General features: G+C 34.1%; 1 long non-coding RNA gene across 1 annotated transcript; it reads left to right on the forward strand.

The window, feature by feature from the left end:
* Window positions 1-296: 296 nt before the first annotated feature.
* LOC143228265 (uncharacterized) lies at window positions 297-7,059 on the forward strand. The gene is made up of 3 exons (XR_013015295.1): window positions 297-447; window positions 1,614-1,733; window positions 6,863-7,059. It is a non-coding gene; the product is annotated as an uncharacterized LOC143228265 (long non-coding RNA).
* Window positions 7,060-24,910: the final 17,851 nt, after the last annotated feature.

Raw genomic sequence — 24,910 nt, forward strand, 5'->3', positions numbered from 1 at the left:
GTTGTTTCTAGGATGGGTTGCGCCGACCCTTTGGGGCGGTCGTTTACTTTGTGATGTCTCTAATCGTTAATAGTTGATCTCGTACGTAGGCTCGAAGTTTTCACTCATATCTGACTACTACAAGAAATTAGTCGTACTTCCTGTCTTCTTCCCGGCCTTTCCTCTCGCTTGGCCGCTGCAAGTTACCAAAACATAATAAAAATGCCCCAGAACTCGTACCTCATTCCCCGAATTTTAACCCACACAATCTCTAAAATTAAGGGCAACCAGTGGAGATAGCTCTCGTGTAGCTTTGCGCGAAATTCAAAAACAGAGGTGTTGTTCAATCCATTCTTGGAAGTTCGATTTTTGTTTTGAATTGTTTACTAAAACTAGTAACCTAGCTGTAAGAGAAAACTAGACCATGGAGAGAGCCATGATAATCTAAGTTAAGAAAAGAATAAGAGGGTGAGGGAACTTCAGTATAAGAAATGGATATAAAATTCGAAAAGATAGGCTGAGTTGTAGTATTGTAATGCTAGAAGTATAATAAATGAAATAGATAACTTTAGAGTGCTGTTAGGAACATAAGATTTTTATATAAGGAGAATAACTGAAATATGATTAAATCTAGATGATTTTGATGACAGAAATTTCTTTGAAATACAAGGTTACAAGCTATTTAATTGGGATAGAGTATTAAAAAAACAGGGAAAGGAGTGACTTTATGTAAGATATGAGTTACGTTCTCGTGAAGTTGAGGATATAGAAGATAATAGCCATGACACTGAATCCAGTGATCATTGCTCTGTTAAGTGTAACATCTTGCTGCATGTGGAGATAAGGAAAAATGATATTCTGCTTACAAATTGCAAAAAGCAAATTCTAAAGGGATGAAACAAGGATTATCCATTGTGAATTGTAAAGGTGATCAGATGTGGAAAATTTTTAAAGATAAATGTTTTTTTATATATTTAGGGTAAACATATTCCTTATAGAAATAAAAGGTTAGCAGCAAGTAAAACTCCATGTTGTCTCAGAAAGAGTATGTGAGAAAAAATTAAAGAAAAGCGTAAAAAATTTAAGTTGACTGGTATGACAGATTATAGAAGATCAAGAAAGTTTGAAACAGGAAAGTAAAACATCAGAAATTAATGTATGAGAAAATATGTTTAGGGTAAACAGAATGTTAGGATCAGGGTAGAATCCCTGAGGGATGGTAAAGGAAGTCATATCTGATAACTTAAGAGTTGAGTGGGTTATTGCATTAAGTTTTTTCTCTGTTTTTTACTCATGAATATTTATGTTGTGTTCTGCATTTTGAACAGTTGATAGATGGAAATGACAACAAACAAATTAACTGCATTAATTCTGAGCTCATGGATATCATAATAATAATTATTATTATTATTTGTATGGGAATAATCTTAACAGTGTTATGAAAGAAAAAAGATATTGATGTAACAGTTAATCAGTCTCTAAAGCCATCGAAGTTAGTAGTAGGGCAAATAGGATTTTAAATTGTTTCTACAAAAATATTGAATACAAGTCTAAAGAGTCATGATTTCATTGTGTAAGTCACTAGTTAGGCCAAATATGGAATGTTGTATTTATTCTTCCACTTCTTAACTTAGAAAAGACATGAGATGTTTGGAAAGGTGCTTAGAATGGAAGAATTGTCATATGGGAAGAGACTGAAATGACTCAAATTGTTTTTCTTTGAAAAAAGAAGAGTAGGTGGGAATCTGAATGAGGTGTTTAAGAACCTTTGTTTTGTTTTCTTTATATTTAACAATATGAATAGTAGGTCTAGGAGACACAAATATAAATTTTGGCAGGGTAGGAGCCATCTTCTGCTAAAACAGGTTAATTTTTCTAACAGAGAGATTGGCCTTTGGAATTGATTGCTTTTGTATAATGTAAAGGAAGTAAATTTAATTGTGTTTAAGAAAACCTTATTAAGCTTATGAATGATAAAAGCTGGCTTTAAGATTTATGTATTTTAATTTAATTTAGAGGATGGAACAGCTAAGATGAACCAATAGATCCTATGTTGTCCCAAAAGATTGTTTTCAAAAGTAGTATGACTGTTTTTGAGATATAATAATTACCAATTCTAAGTGTATTATTTTTTAAAAGATGGTATGTCACATATTTTTCGTTAAATGTTTTGTGTTTTTTTTTCTAAATTCTAAACAATATTTTAATATAACTTTGCTATATATTATAGTTAAAGATCTTGTATTTTTTAACCAAAGCAATTACATGCATTTGTAGATGGAAAAGTAATTAAATATTTATTTAAAGTTGTTATTTTAAATTACAAAAGACAACTGTTGTTTATTTTTTAATTTTTTGTACATTTTCAATAATTTTATAAATTTTATTAGTGGTCAGTCAGATTTTTCCATCATGTGGCACAGTGTTAAGACTGGAGGCTGTAAGTTGGTGTTATAAACACTAAAAACTGGTTTTAGTACCATGGTTCACACAGCTCAGATAGCCAATTGCGTAGCTTTGTGCTTAACAACAATCAAACAAATGAACCAGCCAGATTTACTTTAATAAATTTTGAAGTGGCCGATCTCTCTCGTTTCACTACTTTCTTATTTTTCTACTTGTTGGTTTCTTTCTGGTAATTTTGTGTCTCTTTCTCCTTTATTTTTTTCCTTTAAATCTCTTTTGATCTTTTACTTTTCTGTCTCTTCTATTTTAGTATTTGTTCAACTTTTTGCATTTTTGCTCCTGATTTAACAATTTCCTCATTTTATGTATAGAGTGAAACAAACACTATATATTTGTATGACATTTGATACTTCAGATGATGTTTGTAACTAAACAAGTTCTTTTAACAAAGTGACCTAACATATTGTCCTTAGGCTGACTATTTTTGTATGCATGAAAACTGACTAAATTCATGAATATTATTAACCACAGAACAGTTCAGGTTCTAGTCATAGTTCCAACTGTAATCTGATGTAACAAAAAATTTCCTACAATCCATGAGGTGTAATGTATAAACTAACATAAGGTTGAATGTATAAACTAATATAAGGTTGAATGTATAAATTAACATTAAAACTTAAAAGGGGTATTTGAATATTTAAATATTTAATATAACTACTTTTATTGTTAAATGATGTTAAAGTAATACTTAACCTCTGAGAAAATAATAAATATGAAATTATTTTTATATTGCACTAGGTATTAACATGTAAGCTATACAACATGAGCATTTGGCATGTTATTAACATATTTATGGGTTTTTTTATGCTCGGCAAAAGTATACATTTCCTTTATAAATGTAAATACAAGTTACATGTGTTGACCACGAATGTTAGCTGGAACAAATATGCAAATATTTTTGTTAACCTGAAGATGACCTAGGAAGGTTAAAACGTTGTTCTCTGCTTTATTAGTAAAAGTGTTCACATCTTTACCAGCTGTCCAAAGATACATTTTAATATTTTCTTGTATGTAGTAGGTCAGCAACAGCTATTCTCCATGTATGATACATTTCTTTACTTATTCAAAGTTAGCTTTGATTCATAATTTTTACAGTATACACTTTTATACTACTTTGTTTTACTGTATAACATACTCTTTTACATATTTTTCTAATAACAATATTTTTATAACTCAGATGTGAGTATTTTATGGATACCAATATTTTATCGTTGACAAAAATTATATGCTACAAGTATTGTGTTGTAACACTGTCAGACTTCTTCGTCATGTTTATTGTAATGTCATCATGAAGTGAGACTATATTGTATAATCCAAAGAGTAGTATAAGTTGAGGGTTTAATTCTTTTACAATGAAATGGGAATCATCATTGATGTAGGTATTACAAGGAATATAGAACAGTGCACTAAGTTCATAGTTTGATATAACATTGCAAGATATTCTTGATCCTATCTCTCTCTTGTGAGGACATTTGAACTGCATCTTGCCCTCTTCTACATGATCTAAATGGCTTGTAGTTGGATGGAGACTTGGTCTTCATGTTAGAATAAATATTTTTTTCTAATTTCACATTAATATTAGCTTGATTTTCTTATTTTATTTATGTCTTAAATAATGTAAAACATTTATGAATTTATGTTTTGTAGATACTTATAACTGTGTAAAACATCAGTGTACTTGAATACCACACTTTAAGGTTAGTGTAAGACTTAGTTAAATTAATTGATAAAAAATAAAATGATATTCATGTTTTGTTTTTTGCTTGTAATTTCTATAGGAATCCCAAACATTTTAACATTGTACTATTAACAGGTGGTGTTTTTAAAAAATATTCACACAACCCATTAAGATGATGATGTTATTTTGATGAATAAAAATAAAGTAAATAATGTGTATTATTTAACGTAAGAATCATTTGATAATTGTGTATAATGACCAAATAAATAGGGTTACAAGGTATGAAATGTTTCATGTATATTATTTATTTTACATACTTTTAATAACTGTATGTATACTTGTATATCAATGTGACATGTTTTATATAACTGTTTAAAAACTGTATATATGCTTGTATGTCAATGTGACATGTTTTATATCACAGTTTAATAACTGTATGTATACTTGTAGATCAATGTGACATGTTTTTATGACAGTTTGATACTTTCTTAATTTTCAGTTCCACGTTTTTATTGTCAATCTTGTTGACTTATTTAGTACCAGTTCTCTTTCTTTGTCTTTTCACCTGATGTAGTACCAGCTTTCTTTTTCTATCTTTTCACCTGATTTATGACCAGATTTTTTTATTTTAAACCATTATGTCTTCTAAAATAGGAAAGTTTTGTTTATTGTTAATCTTGTCTCAACTGAAAACCAATTTTCTTTATGAATCTTTTACATAATTTTCACCAATTTCTTTATCAGTCTTCTCCATTGATACAGAATTAATTTTTTTAACGTTGTTTTTACCTGATTGTGTACCAGTTTCTTATCGATCTTTTATTTACCACCAGTTTTCTATCATGCTCTATTCTCAGATGTTAAATAACAGTCTTGTTAATTGAGTAACAGTTTCAATAAAAAGTCAGTTATTCTATCTTCTGAAGTAACTAATTTCTTTATTATCAGTGTTGTTAGCTAAATAATGCTGGCAATGTGTGATCATAATTAATTATACATATCACAAGGAACTAGTATTAGGCCTGTTACACTTTCAAAAACTACATGCTGTATCTCCTAAATAGATTTCAAATGTTTCTGTTTTGTAAAACTCTATATTTTATCTGTTATTTTCTCCACACAATATTCGTTAATTTGACCCACCTACTGAGAAAGAAAAGTTAAAAAGCTAGAAAAATTGTGATAGTTAAGGGAAATTATCTGTTTTTTAATATTATTATACAGTGTTCTTGGAGAACTTGATTAGGTGTAATACTTTTGTGGTGACTTGTTAGTTAACCATTTTGCATCATGCAGGTCAAAGTGTACATGTCACAACCTTTTACAGACTTATGTTCAAAATTAAAAGCAACTACCTTCTTATTAATGTACAAAAATAAACTTGTTATGAAAATATAATTAGTTAACCAAATTTTAATATTACATCAGTTTTAATTTTTTAACCTTATAAAGAAATATTTAAGAAATTCTTCTTCTTCCCTAGTATGAGAATTGTGACATTTGGTCTGTAGGTTTTTCCTTTTCTCTAATTTATTGAACACATCTCCAAGAAATAAGAAATTAAATATAGATTATATATTTAAAAATGGCTGGCGTGAGTAGAGAAAGCACTAGTAGAGGAGCGAACAATGTTTCGATCTTCTTCAGTCATCGTCAGGTAACATAGATTGCTCATTATAATATAGACAAAGTATAATTTTTATACCTCTTGTTGTTATATTTCTACGAACCATAAACTGCATGATTAGACCCACTTCTTGCAATTCCATCTTTCAGAAGTGCCAGTAGTGATCTTTATTGTTTCACACTATATTATTTATACCCAATAAAAAAACTAAAGTTTTAATCTATCAAGTGATCTGTATTTGTTTTTCTCTATGCAGTGCTGTCTATTTATCATCTGGTTTCAAATTTCTTATGGAAATTCTAATTACATTGGATAGTGTAGCTGAATCTCTTTAAGGATATTATTACACAGTTAGAAAGACAAAAAATTATCATATTTATAGGACAGTGTTTTCTATGTATTATTATTCTGTGTTCTTAGTTGTATTATTTAATTACATAAAAACATTATTGATTTATCAATACCTTTAATAGATAAAAAAGTAAGCTTAAGTTTCATGACAGTTGACAACAAAAAAGAGAAGACTCAGGTGAATATTATCTTTGTTTTTCATGTGTGTCTTTTAGTTATTATTTATATCGGTGAGTAAAATGATAAAAATAAAAACTTATCAGTTATGGTAAAGTAATGAATAAAAAAAATTCTTTAAGGTGTGCTTGTGAGCAGCTCATGGATTATATAATTTGATATGTTAATGTTGGCAGTTGTGTGGCAGTATTTAGTTATGCACCATTCAAGGAACAATAAATAACAAAATTAAGTATAAGTAGATGAATATTGTTGCAAGTTATATATGTAAAAACGGCTTGTTTAGGTTGAGAAAATTTTTTTACGTAGAGGAGCGAACAACGATTCGACCTTCTTCAGTCATTATCAGGTTCACTGATTATTACAAGTGATAAGCTATTTAAAATAAACTGTTCTAGTACCCTGTTACAACTTTGTCATTACAGAAAAAGAGTAATTAATGATTATTTCTTAATTAACTTTATATGATTGTAACAAGGTCACTTAAGTCCACTAACTGACTATAGTTTTATGGTATAGAAAATAATAACCAAATTAAACAAGTCAAAATGTTTCTGAAAACAAAACATTTCATATTTATTTAGAAAATTTCAGAAATTATGCTGATGAAGTTTGAAAAGTTTCAGATGAAGAAAATATTTTTATTTTAACATGAAAAAACACTTGGGCCAATCAACTCTCTTACTCCGTATATTTATGGACAACTTTTAATAAAAGTACTTAATTGAAATTTCTTATTTTGTTTGTCTACAAATGACTTATATTGTACGTCAAGTTTTGTGAAGCCACATTAGGTACTATCACTGTTATGGTGTATATATATTCATAGTTACATGGTGGTTACAAGTTCATGTTAAATATACAAACCACTTATGAAAGTGTTAATTTCAATTTCTGCTTTGTATCTTCTGAATAAAATAGTATATTTTCTACTAACTATACTATCTCAGAATGAGATAGTACTAAAATTGTACTACCTAAGCAGATAGCTAAGATGTGTCATAGCTTTATGACACATTAGTGTCATAAAAAACATGAACAAAAATAGGGTGACCTACTTTTTTGATCTTAGGTAGGTATCAAAAATCAAGCTTATGTTGATCTTAAAATTTTAATCAGTAACAAAAATCAAATATTTTTTTATATATAAAGATCAAAACTATACTTCTGTATCAGTATTCTTCTGTAAAGTCTGGCAAAAGAACTCTGATTGTAAGAGATTTTACTGTAGTATTTCTATTTCTAATAAGCAGAAACAATACATTTGAAATTTCTGTTGTTTTACAGTGAAATTTTTAAAGAGATAAATGAATAGGAATGGTTATATCAATGGTTTAAGGTGTCTACCTTTGTAGTTTTAATTGTGTTTTCTTTTCTCATAAATTTCAGTTCAGCTTTAGTATTATTCACACAAGATTGTTTATTTTACTCACCCTGTTAACACAGTTATAGTTTTATATTTATTCCATGTACAGAACTATTCTTGACAGTTTCAATAAAATGTATAATTTTACTAAATACATTTGAAGGGTGACTATTTTATACTGTTTAACATACAAGAGACATGATTTTTGACATGAGAAATGAAAATGTGCAAATTTGCCCATTCTTACACAGAAAATAGGTTAATTTCATTATCCATGTCACAAAACCAAAGTTTGAGGGGAATAATGGCCATTTTCTGTACTTTACAACATAAGCAATAAGGAAATAACACATACTATCCAGGAACAAAATTTGTGTTACTCAGTATAATCAATTGTAAACTGCACTGCACATTAAACTACAAAATACGTGGTTAGGCCAAGGCTAGAGTACCTTAATCCTAATCAGATATCTTAAAAATAAGTAGTTACCTCAACTTTGAGCTCAGTTTTAACCTGGGGACTTTAGATGAGCCAATAAAGCACACATCAACAAAATAGGCACATGTTTGAAACATCTATGCCTGGATACAAAGGCAAATTCAAAACGACGGCCTTGTTCAATTCATGCACTTTTTAAGGCAATTCTAACTTAATTTTGTTGATTTGTTGGTTCTTTACAGTATCTTTGTATGATCAAGGTGCCACAGTATTGTACTACTAATAGTAATCTATGAACGGTGACATTGCTACAGTGGAATTCCTTTCTAATATTTTTCTTGGTATGATAAATTTCGAAACGTACTCGTACAAAAGTTTTTTTTACAACATGTTGTTTGAAGCCAAAAAATTACGGCTCAGAAAAGCCTCTGTGAGAAACGCACTCATAAAAATATCACAGAACACACATGAATAATGCAACACTAACATAAATAAAACTAAAACAAACGAGACAATAATATAAATACAGGGTGTTCGGAAAGCCACTGTGCAGTTTTGTAATCATACTTTATTCAGTCTACTTCAAGCCAGCAACAGATAGCGGTGTTTAGAAACAAAATAAAAAGGATCCAGGCCTGTATTGATGCCAACGGGGGTCACTTGCAACATTGTTTATAATTGTCATTCATATTTACCTCCTATGTTCTATATTGAAACATGTCTGTTAATAAATATATAAGTGCATAGTGACTTTCCGAACAGGTCCGCCATGGCCAAGCGTGTTAAGGCGTGCGACTTGTAATCTGAGGGTCGCGGGTTTGAATCCCTTTCACACCAAACAAGCTCGCCCTTTCAGCCGTGGGAGCGTTATAATGTTCGGTCAATCCCACTATTCGTTGATGAAAGAGTAGCCCAAGAGCTGGCGGTGGGTGGTGATGACTAGCTGCTTTCCCTCTAGTCTTACACCACTAAATTAGGGACAGCTAGCACAGATAGCCCTCGAGTAGCTTTGTGCGAAATTCAAAAAACAAACAAACTTTCCGAACACCCCGTATAACGCACAAAAACAGAAGCCGAAAAAAAACATAAAACAAACCACGTCTCTGTATACATCAGTCACCATTTCGTTTGATTTATGTTATGTAGTATTATACTCATTTTTCTATTGATCTGACTGAATAAATTGATAAAAGGTAAAATAAAACAGTTCCACTACCTATAATTTCTAATAAATAGCCACAACAGGAGGAATGATCGAGAAAAATATACTCTTCAAAAAAAGAAACGCAAAAGGGATATTTTTGTTATTTTAAAGAGAAATATATGTAATAACGTTACAAGCTCAGAGTATGTGATGTTACACGTGTTAAGGCACTGATTGTCAGACTAAAATGACAATAAAAGTTGTGCACTTTGAAAACGGAGGAAAACATCGGATTTTTCGCCAAAACGCATTCGTGTCCAATAAACTTGTTTGAGAGATCTGCATGTTCTGCAAGTGCAACATGTGCAAAATCCCTATAAAAATGACGGGTTCTCGGTTTCCATAGCTCAGTGTTAAGCCACCAACACGCAATACAGTTAGCCAAGACTGACTGAAGCACAACGCAACAACGCCATTGGTCGCTTGGAAGCAGGCGAATCTCGATCAGATGTTGCCAGAGCTGTGAATATACACCCAAGCACCATCACAAGGCTATGGAATTGTCACCAACAACATGGATCAACTTGTACACGATCTGGCAGACCTCGTGTGACCATGCCCGCACAATATCGCTATATCAGGTTACGTCACCTTTGGGATAGGACCACCAATGCGACGTCTACTGCCTCAACCATACCAGGGCTGCGTAGGATTTCCGATCAGACCGTACGCAACCGTCGACGAGATTTTTAGGCCCAATGTGCAACCCATCATGGTGAACGTCAACGACGTTTTCAACATGACAACGCCCGTCCTCACACAGCCCGACTCACCATGGTCTTCTTGAGACACCACAACATCAACGTTCTTCCCTGGCCCTCCAGATCACCAGATTTAAACCTCATCGAACATCTTTGGGACGAGTTGGACCGACGTCTGCGACGGCGACAGCCTCAACCACAGACTCTACCTCAGCTTGCAGCAGCTTTGCAGGCTGAGTGGACAGCCATTCCACAGGATGTGATTCGTCATCTCATCGCTTCCAAGGGCAGATAATGCCAAGCAGTTATTGATGCTCACGGGGGGCATACTCGTTATTGACGTTGAGTGACGTTAAACTTCAACTAGTGAGCGTGGACTTCGCCTTTGCAGACTTTGGATTTTCAGCAGTGAATGTGCAAAGTTTCACACATGTCATACAGAACTACCCGGAATAAACTTGTTAACAATATGTCTCAAATCTTTCCTTTTGCGTTTCTTTTTTTGAAGAGTATATTTCATCTTCTAGGTCAGACATCATAACATACGATCATCTTTTACCTGAACTTTTATCAACATATTATACTGCTATTTACAGTAATCTTTCGCAAATCAATGACTTCTTACTTCAGAAACATAGTTTAGTTGTTTTTCGAAACTTTAGTCACTCACCGAGCCAAAGAAAACGTATTTTAACAATGCAGAGTAAATTCGAACACGGCAGATAAGGACAATTATAAAAAAAATCGACTAAAGTTGAGTGTGGCAGTGAAAGAGTTAAGGGCATGACAGCTATGATCACGGGCGTAGCCAGGGGGGTTTGGGGTTTAATCCCCCATGGACCCAAACTTTCTAGACAAGTTTAGTTGTCACTTGTGAAGTTTCATAAAGATCCGTGATTGCATGGTAGATAATTTCACACACAACAAATGGTCAAATGCAAATTTCTGATTGAACACTTTTTTAATACAGCAAGTTTTGTCAGAACTAGATAAATACAATCGAATATCTATGAAAGGATCAAACGCCTGTTCGTTCTTGCCAAGACATCCACAACACAGTTTGGTTCAACTTTAATATCACGGTGAATATATAATGAGGCCAGGCCATTCAATCGATCTTCAGTGGTGGTATTTCTCAAATACGTTTTGAGTCTTCTGAGAGTTGAAAACGAACGCTCCACTGAGCTCGTTGATACAGGTAGCGTGGCAAATACTTTCAACAGTCTAGAAATGACTGGGAACATTTCTGCATTGCACAGAGCATATGCATCTATGACATTTGTTGGTCTGTTGTTCGCAAGTGATTTGTACCAAACCCTAAGTTCACCTACTGCAGCTAGTGAAGTGCTGTCAATGTCAGTCTTGTGTATATTGAACAACTCTTTAATTTGGTCACATTGTTGTGCTGTAGATTCTGACCGTTCTGTTGTAGATCCTGATGGAAGTAGACACATGAAGTTTGTAAGGAGACTTTTGTGACTGAACAGACGGTCACATATTTGTGAAAGAAAGTGATCAACAAATGGTACAAATACAACAATACGAAAGTACTCCTCAGGGCTAGTGATTTGTGGGTTAGCACGATACATCTGTCTTTTAGCCTGCCTTGGCATTATGATGTCAATTTGAAGCTCACTACACAAAGTTTGAGCCTCACAGAAAATGTTGTTAAATTCATTCACAGTATTATTTCTGAGTGAACGGATTAAATCTTCCACTATTTCTGCGTGATGCATCGCAGCACCTAAGCCAATGTTCTGTTGCTGCAGTAAGTTGCATAGAGGTAAACTAAAGGAAAACGATTTAGCAATGGTAAGTAGAGTGATGATGAATTCTGGCTGTGTTATAGAACACAACAACTGATTGACTAGCGTGGCAGAATCTCTGTCTTGCCAACCTGATATAGTCTCAAGGGCATCTGCAACTACATGGATTAATTCTAGAAAGACAATGACTGAGTCATGCCTCTCAACCCACCTTTGAAACTTTTTTTTTTTCGATTCAGGTGCTTTATTCTACACCGAAAGAGCCAAAACGTGCTTTCGTTTGGGTGTATTGAGAAAGTTTTCAATGCTAGAACTTACTCCCATGCAATTTCGCACAGGAGCTTCTGTGCAAGCATCAGAAATTGCCAAGTTTAGGGAATGGGCACTGCAGTGTACATAGGGTGCAGGTGGGAATTTATCAGTTATGTGTCTTTGGACACCATTGAATTTTCAACTCATAAAGGCAGCACCGTCGTACCTTTGTCCTTGTAGGTAAGCCATGTCAATACCATATTTTGTCAGATTGGTTATGATAACATCAGTCAAGTTTCTGCCTGTCACATCATAAACAGGTATAAATTGCAAAAAATCTTCTCTCATTGCAACAGAGTTGTCATTGGCATGCAAATATCTAAAACACAGTGAAAACTGTTCAATGCCTGAAATATCTGTTGTTTCATCAGCTAATATCGAGAAACACTTTGCAGCATTAACCCTGTTCACCAAAACATCAAGAACATGAGTATTACAGGCACTGATGATTTCATTTTAAATTTAAGGATTCAGATACGTAGCATTCCTCTTTGTACTCTTAAGGCTTGCTGAAAGCTTGACATCACCCTTTGCCCTGTAGCGCAAAATTGCCTGAAAATTCCCATCATTATTGATGGGCTCCTCATCAGTTTCACCAACAAACATTGAATCAGAATCATATTTTCCCCTCAAAGCTAAACCCTGTCTTCCACATAGCAATACAGTATCAATAATAGGCATTAAATATTGCTGGTTCTGTTCAATTTCTTGCTTGTAAGTTGCATCAAGCTGCAAGTGCACAGATGAACTTATGTTTACGACGTGAAGAAAATTGTTAGCTTTTTCTTTGCTGTTTCAATTCATGTGCCTTGAAGTCTTCAACAGCCTTCTTCCAGTTTGTGTATGGAAATTTAACTAGTTGTCCCAATTTTTGGCTTCCAACACCAGCACCATTAGGAGCAAAAAGACAGCAGAACTTGCAGAAAGCACCCTTTGCACGTTGATTGTGGAGTAGACATCTCCATTGTGAAAGCCAACGATGCTGAAAACACATATTTCTTGGACCACACAGGGTGAAAACATAATCACTCCCTGGCTTCCAAGCATTCTCAAGGAGGCATTTTTTGGTTTCAGCAATTATCTAAAAGAGACAGAAAGACATAGATCTAATTACGTTATTTTGCACATAGAAAAGTTTGTTATGAGAGTACAATAACCTCGAAGAGAAAGGCTTAGAGCTATACTTCACAGAGCAGGCCTACAATCACTAGCAGCAATGAATATCAGTCTAAAACTCATCAGTGTTTGCATGATTTTTAATACAAAATTAATATAATTAGGAGTCGACTTACCTGTTTACCAATGCTGGCATCATCAGAAATGTAATTTCCAAATGTCCCAGACTGGACCTGAGGTGGTAGTGGCAGCACTGGTAGAAGGCCTCATGTGATGACTTTGACAATTCAGTTGACAATTCTGATTCAACCTGATTGGCTACAGCAGATTGATCAGGTTCAGCCTTACGAATGGATTTAAAGAACCCATGCAGTGTCTTTTGCTTTTTCAGGCTTGACATAGTGAATGATTGTTTATCGCAACTTCTGTTTGTCAACGCCACATTCACAGTACCATTGGCGCCATCTATAGTGAATCATTCACTATAGATAGCGTCAATAGTACTAGGTTAGTGCGATGGTGCTGCCAGCCTGCCACGGTGCCACCCACTGTTTATTTGTGTAGTTAATTCTTGAAATCCAGGGAATCTGAACATACAGTGTCCATGATATTTGAATACAGATTATAGACACTATACATATATTTTGCACTCTCCTGAGTAGTTCTATATTTTATATGTTGATGACAGGACTGTAGGCCTACTTTGCTTGGCCTGATGACTTTATGTTATATATCATATATATAGGCCTATATATTTATTTATGATAAAAAAAATAAGACAAACACCTCAATGTGCCATTCTGAAATTTGCCAAAAAGGTGGTCTCAGAATGCATAATTCAGACTTTTATTTTATGTTTTTATTTAAAAATTCCCCGGGGGGCATGTTCCCGGACCCCTAGCATGGCTTCGCGCCTGCAGCGTTTGCATCACGCACTCAAACTAAAAAAAAACCAATGGCCATTTCTGTCTACGCCCCTGGCAAGGGTAAAAACTCTGTGGTGTTCCCCTTCCCTTGGTGCCCTAAGCACGTGTTTATTTTGCTTAATGGTTAATCCAAGGCTGAATGAAATGTACTAAATATCACCTGATACACACACAAATTTAATTGTTAAGAGAAACCACTGTAAAGAAAGGCATAAATATAAGAATACACAATTTAAATTATGATAAATATCAAATATTTATAAGTTCATCTGCTTTCATGCACGTTCCAACAATAAAGTAAACTACTTTAGAAATACTCAACAATATACATCGTCGCTTAGGAACAAAACTATTCAACATTAAATTTAGAAGTCTCTGTAAAAAACTGCGATATATATTTTACAACATTAATTTTACTAAAAGTAACCACGATGGCTCTCTGGAAGAATTTAGTTGACATACTAACTCTGTTTCTTCTGTGGTAAGCCTGGCATGGCCTAGCGCGTAAGGCGTGCGACTCGTAATCCGAGGGTCGCGCTAAACATGCTCGCCCTCCCAGCCATGGGGGTGTATAATGTGACGGTCAATCCCACTCTTCGTTGGTAAAAGAGTAGCCCAAGAGTTGGCGGTGGGTGGTGATGACTAGCTGCCTTCCTTCTAGTCTTACACTGCTAAATTAGGGACGGCTAGCACAGATAGCCCTCGAGTAGCTTTGTGCGAAATTCAAAACAAACAAACAAACCTGTAATATACTGGTGGATTAATATCCTCATGCTGGCTGACTTTAGGTTTTTAATTGCAGTAACAATAACGGTTTCCTTATTTCAGTTAATTAAAGAAGTAATGACGGTTGCCAGTAGCTGGGTAACTAAGGGAATTATGAATGACGCTTTCAAGTGTGTCACTAAAGAAATCTTTATGGATGTCTTGAAACATTTAATTAAAGTAGTCGTGATAGCTGTGCTAAAACAGTTATTTACCGCATCAATGATGGATATAACAAGATATCTGATTAACGTAGTTGTTTTGGTGCGCGTGACCAAAGTGGTAATGATGGATATCGTGAGGTACGTAACTGAAAAGGTGATGATGGCCATCCTACACAACCTGATTAAAATAATTATAATAACAATACTCCGATTTTTAATCGAGGAAGATATGATAGTTGTCTCAAGTAACTTAGTTAACGTATTCGTGATGGTTTTAAGTTTTTATTTGACATAATCTTGATAACGGTCATGAGAAATAGAAAAATTTCAAATTATCGTATATATGAAAGAGAAATTGTTTGATAATTATCAAAACTGTAATAATGTAATAAGTCAAGTAGACTAGTATATGGAAGTGATATATAACAGAAAACTTTGGTGTTTAGTAAACACAAAAAGTATCACCTAGGTAAAGAACAACATGGAAATGAAATCCCAAAATCTCATGAAGTGTAAAATCTTCTAAAATAAACAAACTATTCCTGTCTTATCTGAATGATGTTAAACGTTTTCTAAACGTAAGAAACAATGAGATAAATTAATTCAATCAGTGTTTATTAGACAAATAGTTGTGGCAGCATTGTTACAACTGTCTAATTTATAGTTATGCAGAAATGTCTGTTCATGCTGATTATTGAATAACGAAACAGAAGCGAGCGAGCACAAGCGAGTTTCTTATTAAGAGTTAAAAAATAGCAACACATTTCAAAAAAATAAATAACTTAGTTATGAGTTCAAATCTAGAGTGTTTTATGTAATTATGACAATAAAAGTACTTTTTTGCGTTTACTTTTTTGTGTGCCGAAAGATTTTTACACCTTCTTTGAAGGGGAGAGAAATATCTGAAGGAACTTTTTGTGTTTAAGTACAAATTATTCAAAGAATGAACTCCGATGCATGGAGAATGTTAGGTGAGTGGTTAAGCTTGTGTTAACAGTGATTTTAGTTTGAGTTAAGAAAAATACAACACATAACCAAGATTTTGTGTTACGATATCTAAAAAGGAGAAAACCAACAGAACCAGTATCTATAATATTAATAATGAAGATCACACCGAAAAAGAAAAAAAAATCAGTACAGTGATTATTGTTATCACAGTTTTTAGGGTGATAATCGTGATTTATTTTAACCATTGAATTGGGAGACACTCGCAACCACTCTGGAGCACGTGGTGAAATACCACAATACCAAATGACAGTTACCGTATCTTTGGTTTGAATAGTTTAGAAAAGAAATTTATGGTAGACTGATAATCATGTAAAATATAGTTAATATTTGAAATCAAAACTAAAGTATTTTTAAAGTAAACTATCATTAATTGATTACTACTTGATCCTAGTTATTTAAGAGATTGTAATTGTAATTTGTTGTAGAGATTGGTATTATTTTTAAGAAAGGAGGTTTTGGGGTTGTTCAAGAGTTCCTCTGGTTTATAGGAATTTTACTTTAAATATTTTGATATTTTCTTTGTATTAGTTTCTAATCAAAAACGCCTTGAATGTTAGAAAATGAAATCAGAATCGGCGTCAAGAATGTTAGTTACACTTAAAGCGTTGATAAGAATTTTACTGCAAATATCTATTTATTGGTTAACCAGTTTTTGTTCAATTTAGAGCATGATGATAGGTAAAACAACAAAATAACACACGTGGATTAGTTATTAATTACTGAATATTTACTGTAAAATTATTATCAATACTGTAAGTTTAGGTTCCAGTTTGGTCTCCAATTTTGATTTTATTCTTTTAAGCTAAGAAAAAAGACTTGATAGTTATTTTAGGTTTATCAGAAAACCTGGGGATGCTAAGAAATTAATGATTTTCTATTTGTCCCTTTTCTGGCTTTCAGTAATTTTGATGAGTTAATAGTTGTTTCTCTGGACAATTGATTTTTCAGGGTTCAGGCGTGAAGAAAAACGACTAAGGAGGACAGTTGTCTTCTTGGTAGTGATTTGGGTGTTTAGAAGCTTCTAGCCTGAAATTGATAAACTACGAGCAGCTGATCCGGACAGCAGAGACCCGTCTCTTGTAGGCTAGCGAACCACGTCCCAGAGAAGATGAAAAGCCAGAACGAGAGTTTATTGCATCACAAAGGACAGTTACATATTACAGTTCCACATACAATCATGCGCCTGGTAATTAACTTTATTCTTAACAAAATTTACAATGTATTTTGTTTATACAGTTCATAGATGTAAAACATAAACTATATAATTACTAAATATTGAATGTATTGCTAAAATAGAGAACATAGCCACACATTCAACGATTTAAACATGATACATATGATTATTAATGAATAAATTTGGTCCATTGTTCCTTATGGTCGTTAACCTGAAAAAAGTGGGAAGGTAAAGCCACAAGGTAAAACTGTCAAATTGGTTGTTGGAGTGAGTATTGTTTGTTTTGTAACTGATGTGATTTAAGGGAGGAGCAAAATTGGTCCATGAAGCGGGTGTTTGTGCAATATTGAATAGGTTATTTTTGTTTTTTTCTTTTGTTATGACATTGAATTGCTTGTTTTCTATAAGTAAGAGCCGATTGTATAGACGTGGAGTTGGTAGGCTATTCGTACTGCTTTACTTGGGTAGACTCAAGTGGCACAGCGCTATGTCTGCGTACTTAAAATACCAGAAACTGCAGTGGGCAGACCACAGATAGTCCTTTGCGTAGCTTTGTGCGTAATAATAAACAACAACCTCAACTCAAGTTTTCAGAGATGTGAGGCATGTTTCGTATTACTGGACATCTGTATTCCACAATAGATCTTATATAGGCGCTTTATATTTTCATTATTGTCTTGGGGATGCAGTCTTTGACAAAGCTACTTATTATTGTTTTGTTTTTAAGACAATTTTCGTTGTGTCTTGATTGTTATTTTTTAGAAATTTGTAATGCAGGTTAACTTTCTAGGGAAGGTTAAACTGATGAATTTTATTTGGTTTGTGAATTTGATTTGGGTCTCTTAGTGTTTGAGTTTGACATTTCTAATGTTTTCCTTCTTTTGCTTAAGCCCGGAGCAGAAGATAATTGCATGGGTTTTCTGTAGCACGCGCCATGCGTTGCACCACGTGACAATGTGGTGTAGCTTGTTCTTTTGTGAATCTTTTGTTTCGGGAGCTTCTTGGAGATTTATGTCGTTACCAAATAGCATACTGAACAATGGGCTAAGAAGAGCCTTTGGAATCGCCAACTGGAAGTGAGAATAAGGGTGACATATTGCTATTGATCCTGACTTTTGTTGAGATCCATACAATGACTGGAGTAGGTATTTTATAGTTACATAGTTTATATCTAAGATCGTTGTGCTGAATGTAGTCGAAAATCTCTTGGACGTCAAGGAAAACTCTGGTGGTTGCGATTAAACCATTTGTGTATTGACAGTTTATCTGGCTAAATGTTGTTGCTTGCGTGTTGTGTTTTGTGTATCGGAAAGGAGCTTATGGGATTATATGTGGGAAAACAGTCTTGTGATTATTTTCACCATGAGCGTGTCCATACTGTTTAACAAGGTTATTGGTTCTGAAATCAGTTGGATTACCAGAGTCGTTAGTTACTGTTTTGGGAGATGAGGCTAATGATTGCCGATTACCATGTTGCTGGGTAACATCGTGATTTTAGGGATAGGTTAAACATTTTTTGTGATATAAGTGATAATTACGTCAGAAGTGTTTTTTTTTAATTATATTTCTAATGCCGTTCTCGCTAAGGGCAGTATATTTTGGTTTCTTAATGTGAATTTTAATTTCATCATTGGTAAAATGTTTTGTACTGTTGTTATCTACGTGTGTATTATGAAGGTTGATGCTTACTGGAAAATTGAGGGTAAATATATCTTCGTTATTCCGCATATAATTATTTACTTTTGTGTAATTATCCTTATTGAAATTGTTTGTGTTATGAGTAGTGAAGACTGTAGAATAATAATCTATGAAAAGTTTGACTTGGTCTTTGTTTGTAGTGTAGTTATATTTTATTGTTGGATATATTTAAGTAGATTTGTCATTGGAAATTGTTTTGGATTTTTTCCAGAAGTTTGAAGGATCTTGTCTATTGTTATCTATTGACTGGCAGTACTTTACCAGTTTTCATTATGCTGGGTTGAGATTATTTTTAATGCGGTTGATTGTGTTATTTATTAACGTTTGTTCATTGCAGCCTTCAATATCCGAAAATATTTATACTCCCTACTAACCTTCAAACTCCAACTTTATGTTTCAATGTGGTTCAACTGTGTTGTAACATGTAAGTATACAAGAACAACTCTTTCACTAAAAGACACACTACTATTACAGCTAACTTCCTATTTAATGTATTACACAGTCTTCAATTCGATATTAGACATAAAAGAAGAACCAGAAATGTGAGAACAGTAAAGTATCTAACTGAAGTATATTTTCAGTGCAAGAAAACATTAACTTCCTGACATAAAGCATTGTGTTCTTTTATTTTCTATTTATCAATAAAGAACGTTTCTACGAGAGCTCTATTTATTATAAGACAGTTTTTATTCATTGGTTAAAGCACGATATTACATCTCATGTGACTGACTAATTTTCATAATATTGCACATTGATATGTGAGCGTTAACGCTAGGAGAAGCTTGTGTCAGTTTAATTAAATATACATCGTTAAAATCAAATATTTCTACCTACATTTGTTTCTAAATTAGCGAGAGCTATGCCTGAAGTTAATGGAGTTCCTCATATGGTTATTTAGCTCATCTGTTGAGCAATAATACTACGTATCTGTAAAACGTTCAAATCGTTGGTTTAGATCCAACTTGAGACAGATTTTATACTGAGTTAGCTTGTCTGTAAATAATTTTTAAGTTAAGTTTAAATAATGATAATTTTCTTATTGTTGTTTTTTTCAGTAAGTTAAGGAGGCTTAAGAATTACAGTCAGATAGTTGTAGTAATACTTACGTTCATATGCCAAAGAACTGATTAATAAATCTTCTGTCAGACAGTTTTGGATTATGTAAACAGGAATCAAATTCTAACCATTGCAGTCCATCTGAGTTTTTCATTTGTGTGTTGAGGAATAGTACTGTGTTATACCTTACACAATTCCTCTTAAGTTAAGCACAAAGCTACACAAGGGACTATTTGTGTTCTGCCCACCACAGGTATCGAAACCCGGATTTTAGAAATATAAGCCCGCATACATTCCGCTGTGCCACTGGGGATCCTCTTAAATTATTTCAACGCTAAGAGTAATATTTCACTGTACTTACTGGACTGAAACTGTAAGACTCAATAAACGTGCCGTCAGCTTGGATGTGAACTTGTCAAAAGAGGAGAAAGAATCGAAAAGCATCTTTACAGATTTACAACACTAAAATCAGAGGTTCGACTCCTTTCGGTGGACAAAGCAATCACTCAGTGTGGCTTTCTTTGACAGAAGAAAACACACATACACACACACGTAGCATCTAAAAGTTTTTGTGTTTTTTTTTTGCTGTGGATGTTGCGCCAATGCGCTATTTAAATTTCACTTCCTAAAGCAATAGGTGAATAGAACTTGTCTCATGTTTACGAACTATGAAATAAAATACAGAAATAATGGGCCGTAAGGTTTAATATCTAGCACTGTCAAGGACCTGGAAACGATATGAAAATATAAAATTATTACTAATAAGAATCACGCCCACATTTTTTGTTTTCCCTGTTCACATAAAATTAGACTTGAAAGACCTACTTGGAGGCATTTTCATTCCAGCGCTAGCCATCGTGCAAGTAACACGTGCAGATATTATGCTGTACAAATGCCAGGACCTGTCACGCCAGTGACCCTTCCTGTCTCCCCAGTTATCATCGACGGCCTATCGCCAAACCTTACGCCGCTTCAAGTAGCCACATTCATCGCCCAGGCAAAACCAGGCGATCCGTACAGGACTCGTTTCCTTCGCCGGGGCGGCATTCTTATTCAGCCCTCCACACCCGCGGATTTGGAATAATTTTGCCAATCATGGGATACCATATTCAACATTAATTGTTCCCCCTACAAAAAGTCCAGTTCGTCTTTTTCCAGTATTCTTCAGAGGTGTTCACACAAGAATCAATCCAAAAGAAATCAAACAAGCTATGGAAAGCCAGACACAAACTAGATTACACGCAGTGCACCGAATTTTCGCTAAGCAAACTAACCGGCCCACCCACTTTATCAAGATAGCAACAATGTCAAAACATAGTGCTGACTACATCCTGCACAACGGATGTTACTAACACATCTTCCACTTCAGCACCGAACGCCCACGTCGTCGTTTCACCCATCAGCAGTCTTATAACACACTCAGACAAAACAGGCAACCTAAGGTGACTTTCAGCACTCAAATATCCATTTATCACCTAACCCTGATTCATGCAGGAATAACATCCACAAATTCTCCACCAGCTCTACATTGAGACCCTCAACCCCCAATGCCAGCATCATGTCCAGATTGACTGACCCGAAGAAAACACATGACAAATCTTGCCAGACCACAGTTAAAATCTCAAGTTCTACAATCTACAGCCAGATTCAAACCACACGAATCAAAACTACAAACGCTCTAGTTCAGACCAACTTCAAGATCACCAATACTCAGAAGGCACAAACCAAGACTGCAAGTAGACACAAGTCAGTCCAGACAACTGGAGAACTAAACACCCAAGGATCACAATCAGTACTCTCATCAGTCCTATGCTCTTCATGTCTTCATGTGCTAGTACCTGCTTTTCTTTATCTACAGCCCAGTCGAATAGAAAGGCAAACTCTCCACCTCCCACCAACCCATACTATCAGTCTTCTGAATATTCTCCACGACACTCCTTTCTCGAATCTCAAACAAAGGTTACGCCATCACCGAAAACTCCCTCTTTCACCCACAAGTGACCTCCAGAACAATGAACTTCCATCACCCGCAGTCCAGCTGAATAGGGAGGTGGACTCACCATCTCCACCTAATCCTTTCTCGATACTCAAATTTGCAAGATTTCACAGGGAACTAGCACCTCTCTTCAATTAGAACTTTAACTCAGACCTTCCTTCTTCTCCACGTTAGCTATACAGGTACTGGCTGAATTATTGGCACCAATCAGTGAAAATGAGTTTTCTCGGAGTTCTCTCGTTTCTCCACATCAAAATTGTGGCATCGGATTTATAGATCCCAGCCGCCCTGGTAGGTCCTAAAATTATATATCGGCCGTTGATTTTGTGGTATTCACGCATAGCGGATGCCCGGTGTCGGTTTTTCGTCTTTCTGGCCTGCTCATGATCTCGTACCTTATATCAGGATGATATAGTCCTACGTCATGTTTTTTGTGTGTTTTTTTCGGGTCGCTTGACCAATATTCTCAAATGAAGAGCGGGGCGAAGAAAAAGTTCACCTTTCTGAGCTTGTACTGCTTGTAGAAAGGTATAGGCAGCCAGGAAGTGAAAGGATTTGCTATTATTACTCCACTAGGCCTTGTGGAAAAGAAAAGAACGAGAACCAATAAAATAAGTTTTACATAACTGTAGAAACTCGATTTGTAGACGTCTAACACACAAGACAGAACAGGCTACTACCAAACTTTTACCAGTTAACGTACATACACTGTTATTATTAACTACTTTAAAACGATTTGTAGACGTCTAACACACAAGACAGAACAGGCTACTACCAGACTTTTACCAGTTAACGTACATACACTGTTATTATTAACTACTTTAAAACGATTTGTAGACGTCTAACACACAAGACAGAACAGGCTACTACCAGACTTTTACCAGTTAACGTACATACACTGTTATTATTAACTACTTTAAAACGATTTGTAGACGTCTAACACACAAGACAGAACAGGCTACTACCAAACTTTTACCAGTTAACGTACATACACTGTTATTATTAACTACTTTAAAACGATTTGTAGACGTCTAACACACAAGACAGAACAGGCTACTACCAAACTTTTACCAGTTAACGTACATACACTGTTATTATTAACTACTTTAAAACGATTTGTAGACGTCTAACACACAAGACAGAACAGGCTACTACCAGACTTTTACCAGTTAAAATACACACACTATTATTGTTAACTACTTTAAAATGACTTTTCAAGCTTCACCCCTCACATTCGAACAAAGACATTCCTGACTTGATCATTGTGTCAAAGATGTCTTACTGAACTGTCATACAAAGGTAAGTCTGAAGGTTTATAACACTAAAAATCAGGTTTCGATACTCGTGGTTGACACAGCACGGATCGCCCAATGGGTATCATTTTGCTTACCTACAAACATCAGCAGCAGACTGAATTGTATTACTATTTTAATTAACAAGTTATTGAAGATGTTGATCGTGTTAAATATAAATTACTAAACGTAAAGTTGTGAAGAATCCATGGAATAGAACTAACTACGTTTTTAGAGTGCCGCAGAACTGACGGAGTAGAGCTTTGATTTTAAGGTTCTGGCGAAATTATGAGGTATCATAAACAAACTGTTACTGATGAAGTAACACTCAATATCAGATGAAAAAACTATATAACGTATGTGACGTTTTACAGTCAAGCAAGTTAGTAACTAATTTGATTTCTGAATAAAGCAAGCTATCTACGTAGATCACAACTAACAATAAACCGAGTGATGAAAATAAGTAATATACTGATGAAACTTTGTAGAATGAACGACAACTGCTTGCTGTGGAGATACAATGGTAGAGAACTTTCGAAACGTCGTCCTCTACACTTGTGTTTCATCATGAATACTCTGCCTAAACAATGTATCAAAGAAAGTAGTACACTGTTCCTATTTCTTTCTTATAATGATTCTAGCACGTTGTTTCATTCGAAGATATTAGTAATATCTTCGGCCGTAATCCTTGCTTATTTACATGCTACAACGCAGATGAACCAAGTTGAAACGTGCGGTAGATGAGAGTTTCAAGGCTAATGGAACCAAAAATATTGTCGCATATTGAAGACTGCACTGAACAATAATAGCTGTTATGTGAGAACAAAAAGATATTCTATCGAAAATAGTATGAAACTAGATATTTTAGACTATGTACAATAATGTGGTATAATTTTAAATATTTTTCAAAACGATGCCTAACAAAACATTTTGCGAATCTTATTACATTGTCCTTCCAAAATAAAGTCTGCCAAGCAAACATTTCCAATACTCTGAATTCATCCAATTAATGTGGCAGACAAACAGAAATCTCTTTTATCCTTCACCTCTTCTTATAGTTTCCATTAACACTTGAACCAGTAATTTCAGGTTATCTCAGATAATTATGCTGTAGTATATTTGGTAGAATTCTGTAAATTAAAACAAACCATTAACCATGAATATAACTGTAAACAAAACTCAACATTTAACATGACAAATGATAATGTAATAAATAATATATAAAATCAATATTTAAATAAAATCAGGACTAGTAACTTTATATCAAGTACAAAATATCTGAATAAAAATATTAATAAATAATTTGTTGAAAAATATATTGTGAAATAAACATTTTTTCAAGTATAACATCAAATAACATTAAATGATATTATGTATACCATAGTAAAGCCATATCGGGCTATCTGTTGTGTTAACTGAGAATAATTTAAACCCTGATTTTAACGTTGTAACTCTGTATGGGGAATAAATTATATTAAAATGTATGAAACATGGTACTTGTTATATAATGGTAACCAAATGCTAGGATTAAATGTGTTCAAATTATCTGTATGTAACTGGAACCTAAAGTTGGTAAACATCTCAGATAGAACACCAAACAGAATTTTTTAAACAATCCGTTTTGAAGTTGTCTTTATCTCTTTGTGTGT

Source organism: Tachypleus tridentatus, chromosome 10, assembly GCF_004210375.1.
Source record: "Tachypleus tridentatus isolate NWPU-2018 chromosome 10, ASM421037v1, whole genome shotgun sequence".
NCBI lineage: Eukaryota > Metazoa > Arthropoda > Merostomata > Xiphosura > Limulidae > Tachypleus > Tachypleus tridentatus.